Source organism: Ooceraea biroi, chromosome 6 (assembly GCF_003672135.1).
Source record: "Ooceraea biroi isolate clonal line C1 chromosome 6, Obir_v5.4, whole genome shotgun sequence".
Taxonomy (NCBI): domain Eukaryota; kingdom Metazoa; phylum Arthropoda; class Insecta; order Hymenoptera; family Formicidae; genus Ooceraea; species Ooceraea biroi.
In genome coordinates this window covers 14,888,278-14,894,916 of record NC_039511.1, presented here as the reverse complement: position 1 = coordinate 14,894,916, position 6,639 = coordinate 14,888,278, and the positions used below count along the sequence as shown (strand labels likewise).

General features: G+C 37.7%; 1 long non-coding RNA gene across 1 annotated transcript; it reads right to left on the bottom strand.

Annotated features, from left to right (window-relative positions):
* Window positions 1-1,589: 1,589 nt before the first annotated feature.
* LOC105285908 lies at window positions 1,590-4,532 on the bottom strand. The gene is made up of 2 exons (XR_895146.3): window positions 3,861-4,532; window positions 1,590-2,951 (listed from the first exon to the last, which is right to left on the bottom strand). It is a non-coding gene; the product is annotated as an uncharacterized LOC105285908 (long non-coding RNA).
* Window positions 4,533-6,639: the final 2,107 nt, after the last annotated feature.

Genomic DNA, 6,639 nt, shown 5'->3' with positions numbered 1-6,639 from the left:
GCAAAGAACATGATCTGCAATAATAAAAATTTCGAGAATGACAAGCTATTACTTATCGAGAAATAATTCGGATATTATTATTATTATTATTTTAGAGATCATCAGATTATGTAGGAGAAACGTCATATCTCCTGTTTGGATAATTTATCGCTATCCATCTTTGCAATATTCATTATAATGTCGAATTTTCGCGAAATTTACCGCGATTACGGGGTAGCGTGGGTTAGCCAATTTCGCGATATAATCTGCGAAATCTGCGCAATCTCACTTGCTATACCGAGTTCGCCTCTTCTCGTAGATCACGGTAATTTGATGAAGTCCTTATTAACCGCGAGCTTAAAGCCACCAGGCGAGAGACCCTTAAGATGTCTGGAATGGCAGGAATCGATATCTACAATATCAAGATTTTTATTTTTTCATAGAGCTTTCAAGTTAGAGCAAATGTTTCATTAGAAACTCATCTTCTACAGTGACTCATACAGGCAGATTGTTGGTCAAGAATAGCTTCATATTTAATATCTACCGTCGTATTTGATATATAAGATTTATTAAATCATAGTTTTAGGAATCGTTTCAGCTGTTGGAAGATTCAGAATGATTTGAGATCTCTTTAAATTAGAATTAAAACTTTAAAAAATTTTTAATTCTATTGTATTATTATACTGTATTGGATTGTATTATTTTATGATTATTAAATTTATTATATTACGATTACTGAATAGAACATAACAAAATAATTGATTGAATTAATCACAGTACATGACGATTAAATTATAGTTACGATCGCAGGGAAGCAGGGATCTGTTTCTGCTATTTCGAGATCATTCATGCTTATGATTGAAACACTTATCATGATCACTTAGAAAGGATAAAAATTTCCTCTTAGAGTTTCTTCGCGTTAGCTTCCGAATAGACTTTTCCGCCCTTTTCCCGAAAGCTTGGCTCTAGAAATCAAGTTATCGATATTCTCCTGATGGAACAGCCCCCGTGCTTTTAGTTAGACAGCAGTAGCTCGTGAAATCAGATATAGAGAGCTACGTGTGCCGCGCTCAAGAAAATGTTTGTCGCAAGAGGCAGATATCGGCAGGTTTTCCGTCACATAAATCCACTTTGGCGTAGCGGTGCGTCGCGGCAGCGCGAGCCGTCCGTACGAAGTAAAGGAGGAAAGACGTCATTCGCTCCCGGCTGGATAATGCATAAGTGACGGCAATGGCGCGTTGTGGAAATCATATCTCGAATTATGAATAAAATAGCGGCCATCTCGATGTGTGTGCGAGGCGAATATCGACCGCACCGAATGCCGGTACACGGCCGTCGTACGTGAGACTCGCGCGACGTGTACTGCTGCGTGTGTACACGATCAAACGTGTGTATGCAACGTTGATTAATCCCGCAATTGCATCTCAGTTTGGACGATCGGAGTTGCCCAAGTTCCGTGCCGGCATGCCGGATTTCGATGAATGTTGAAATGCAGGGGAATGTTACAAACGATGTGTGTGTGTGTGTGTGTGTGCGTATGTGTGTAGCGATTCAAACTTCACTCGTGTGGTGCAGACCTGTAAAATTTACATTAAGGGCTAACATTAGTTAAGAGCCACTACCAATGTACCGTTTATTCGGCATTTATAATACTCGGAGACATAAGTGGTGAAACATGTGACACAAAAATATTTAGGTGAATATGTTAGGTCGTTAACTAAATAATCCGGGTCGCGTTTAGCTACAGATATTGTAGTGACGTTTTAGAGAATTTTGCTTTTTGTTTTTTAAGAGGTTACCTATAAAATTCTGTTAAATATACGATAAGCTATGTTGTGCTGTCATAAGTATGAGTTTAATATGATTCATCGCCATCCAGATGTGACCCGGATTTAGTTAATGATCTAATATTTATCATTCTCTGTCAAAATTTTTGTGATGATTTCATCTTCTTTTCATTCATTTCATCCATTTTAGCATCGTGAATTTTTTAAACGTTTGCTTGGCTAGATTTCCATCAAACTGCAATTCAATTGCTTTTGCAGTATAAAAATAAATATTGGAAACAGCCACGTAAGAATAAAATCTATACGTATCTCTCTACGCATTTCTCTCAGAGCGATTCACGTGTCACCAAAATGTGCGTACGATCCAAGTGTTAGATCACCGAGTATTCTGCAACGTGCCACCAACTCAAAAGCATGATTCGAGATCGTCCATTGTAGCTGCGATAATCGCGAATCGATTATATGGAACGGACGTCATTTTCCATTTTATAATAGTACATAACTTAATTGCCTCCTTTTCAGCCATTTTATATCCTGATGACGTATGCAAGATATTTAGGTCGAATTATAAAAGTTGAAAGAGTCAATATACAATATCAATTATAATATAGTATAACAGAGGAGGGAGTATTTTCAGAATTAAAATGCCTATGAAAATTCATAGTTTTAATTCCTTAAAACATACCGAAAGATTTCATGACTCTTATAAAATCATAAAATGATCATGAAGGGCTAAAAACTTTGAGTGAAAATTTATCATGTATAAAAGTGCCATTTTTTCTCTGTCGTCTTCTCTTCCGTTTTTTATATTACAGTCTACATTGATTTTTATAATTTTGATACGTCATTGTCATGGCAGGTTGTCGATATCTGGTGCACCCCTCCAGCGGAATGTCAGTGCGAAAGGGGCACTCTAGTGGGCTTAATTGATGTAGACTCGTTGCTAATTAGTTTACATTATACTCTCCGTATCCTCTAGGTCCTGCCAAGTCGCTCTCCAGCCTGCGCTACACCCGATATTGCGAGAGGCTCTTTAATGTCGAGCTTCGTCACACTGCGGCTGCAGGTAGTAGATGTGTCCGTGCATACACGTGTTGCAACGTCGTATTCGCACTCTGACGCACTTTCTTCATCGTTCTCGAAGTACGTCAGAATAAGTTTGTCGAATCGGCACTATTGACAAACCTAGCACGGAATATCTCAGTTATAGTATAAATTATTGTTATAAATTGCGGATATACAGGGTGTTTCCTAAGTAAGTAGACAAACTTAAAGAGGATATTCCTTGGCTTATTTTAAGAAGAAAAGGTCATATAAACATATGTCCTAAACTGCTTTGTTTTCCAAAAAAAAGTACATCACTGTTTTCGTTCACTTTTCGTTTATTATAGAACAGTTTGTGTTATTGCAAATGAAACAAATGAAAAACAATAGTAACCAAAAAGAAAAATTATAACGAAAAAGAAAATAGTAACTAAAAAGAAAAATAATAACATCACAGTAACTGCTGAAAATGTCCACCTGCAGCCATGATACACGCCTCGACTCTCCTTTCCATTGATTGACGTACACGCTCAAAAATACCTGGAGTGTTACGTATTCTTTCACATCCATCTATTATGCGATTTCTGAGATCTGTTGAAATTTGTTGACTCGTACTGCAAAAGCACGCTATCCGAAAAGTGAACGAAAACAGTGATGTACTTTTTTTGGAAAACAAAGCAGTTTAGGACATATGTTTATATGACCTTTTCTTCTTAAAATAAGCCAAGGAATATCCTCCTTAAGTTTGTCTACTTACTTAGGAAACACCCTGTATATAATCAGAATTGGAGAGTTGTAATATTAACAAATATAATATCTATTTTTTTATTGTCCAAATTTACACGAATAATTATTCAGAACGCTTGTTCTATTATATGTACGTTATGAAAACCAGAACGGTTCAGATTTTCACTTACAGTCAATCAAAGATTATTTGATTGATCAAAGATATTACAGTTAACGATTCTTTACATTACTCCTGAACATTCACGCTTGTAAGGAATGCTTCATGTCGAAAGGACATTGCGAATGCAAGGCAAACGTTCTCACCTGTTGCAAACTTCCTTGTTGATTCTAATCGAGCGCTCCTGATGGACTGATGGAGTTCACGGACGCGGCAATGCAGTCTTTTTCCTTCTCGCCTCAGTTCACAACCGTTTCCAGTTATCAGAAAGAAAAAGTCACTCAGCCTTGAATGATACGTTGGTGTCAACATTGGAAATCTGATCGAGACGTTTCCAAGTCTGCAATCGTCTCTGCCTCATATTTCATATTTTCTTTTTTTTTATTAGCTTCAATCTCTTCATATTAAAAACTGCAAAAAGCGTAACCAAACTTTTTCTACATATAATATAAATGTATTGCTGAACTTGGACCAATCCTACTCAGCAGCCATTTGTACATATATAATTACATATACATATAATCTTTCAATTATATCAAATCAAAACCAGATAAAACACACACACACACACACACACACACACACTCATACACAAACTACAGAAGCAATATCAATCAAGTCTGATATAGTGTGACAAGCACATCCGCGAGACGGCTTGGAATAAGGATATCAGATAATGGTCCCGAGAAGCGGCCTTGCGTTTAGCCCCAGTTCAGAAATCACTTTCAGCATACGCGCAGCGCTCGTGCGAGGCAACAAAGAGTAATTTATCGGTACTCGTACATGTCAATCCAATTCGAAATTCCACGATTGCTCTGACCTACCCCGTGGCGCGATCTTGGAGAGCGCGCCTCTCGTCCTTTATCCCGTTTCCGGGATTGGCTATATCGGTACCAGCGCACATGACGAGGGCCGGATATGCGCGCCGACGGATGCGCGCGGCGTGCGCGCATATACGCGCCCGCGAGCAGTATCGCGTCAGCCCCCGGCCCTGCTGCACCACGTACCACTATCCAGGTCCAGAACCTATACCTGTTCTCTTCTCTTTCTCTCTCTCTTTTTTTCTCTCTCTATTCTCTCTTACTAACTAACTGACCGACCGACCGACCAACCGATCAACCGACCAATCGATCTAATCCAATCGACCCATCCGCCGACATCACACCGTGGCTAACCGATCGCCACATTGTTGAATCTAAAGTCAATAAAATAGTGCTTCGCAATCGCCACTGTTACCGCCGCCGACATCGTCGTGGTTAATCGTCATTGTTCAGCCGTTCCTAACACAGGGTTAATCGTCATCGGCAAGTTATTTACTCATTATTCTCGAGATTAACGATAGAATTGCACGATCGATTGATAGCAGTCGCTTGTACATTAGTATTCGCCAATAGTTGGTCCGCAGGAAACGTAATCTATAGATATTAATGTACTATATAGCACATTTACACATGTATGTATTTATTATAGTGGAAGGCTGCATGAGAAAGCGTCTTCTTAAAAAGAAAAGCACTGAATTAAGTCGTACATGAACTTGAATCTTGATTGAGTCTGAACAAGTCAATTAATTTATAATTTATGTATTTATAATATATTTATAATCTGAAATGAATTTTCCATTGATAAAGACGCAAGATAAGCTAGAGACACTAGAAAATTGATAGATAACAATTTTTCACAGAGATTACGGGGGTTGCAAAAATGAAATTAATCACACGACATGATGGAATGATCGAGATAAAATTTGAAATTGCGTGAATATTTCTGACGGAATTTAACAGAGATATTTTTTTATTAAATCTGAATATATGTCTCCACGTGCGGCTACGTGTGCGACAAACATATACTTGATTTATATGGTAAACGCGCGCGCGCCGACGCGCCAAGTGCACATGAGATTCACGCGCGCAGACTCCATGTATGTAGCATAGAATCTGCGTCTCTGTTTTCATCATTATGAGAGCTGCACATTGTGTGCACATGACCCATAGCATATACGAATATATATAGTTCGATAAAAATATGAAAATAGTAGAATTAATATTGAGAAAATATCTCTTCAGTATCGCCTCTCTGTGTGTGCCTGATATATTATATTTTTATAGCTTTTCTAGAAGATCCTATTATTAATACTTTGGATAAAATGTATAAGCACATCTATTAATATCCGCTAATATCAATATTTATCATGCATTGAATTGCAAATGCAATTATTTATTGTTAGACTTACTTGAATACTCACTTGAAACAATCAATAAGCTAACGTGAAGCTTGAATTTTCCGTACGGCGATTTATCGTCTTCATCGAAATTCTGATCATTCCTGTATTCACTACGAACGACGAACGGTTGTTCCATCAACAGTTTGGAAGTTTATTGTATACATGTAAATCACAGCCTTAATAGTCTATACAACCGAACAATAACAACCGCTAAATTCCAGGCATTTATAAACCGCGTAAAATGCTGGATCACGATAATTTATGCGTTATAACTGGGTAACTAAGTTATGCATTAGAACAATCTAAGTTATGATTCACCCTTGAAGTTTCGTTCATTATTACTAAAACATTATTAGTCAACTCGATTAACGCACGAATCCTGTCTTGTTTTCTTTTTCAATCACAATTCTCAATATTGAAAATATGATCCAAATTTATTTTTGGAACTTAGTCCGTCAAATAAAATAAGGACTCGGTGTAATTGCGAAAAGTGCAGGTGATTGGTACCATTCTTAGCAACCAATAATTAATTGCTGCAAATGATAAATCTGAAAGTAACAAGAAGGAAATATTCTTTTGAACATAACGCGCGGCACAGATTTCTTTCAGGTTTCTTTGCCGTTTCCCATGTAACACAGAATGCCGCGACTGTATCGTTAATATAACGTCGTGGATCGCGCGCAATTTAAAATTCATCTCCGCAC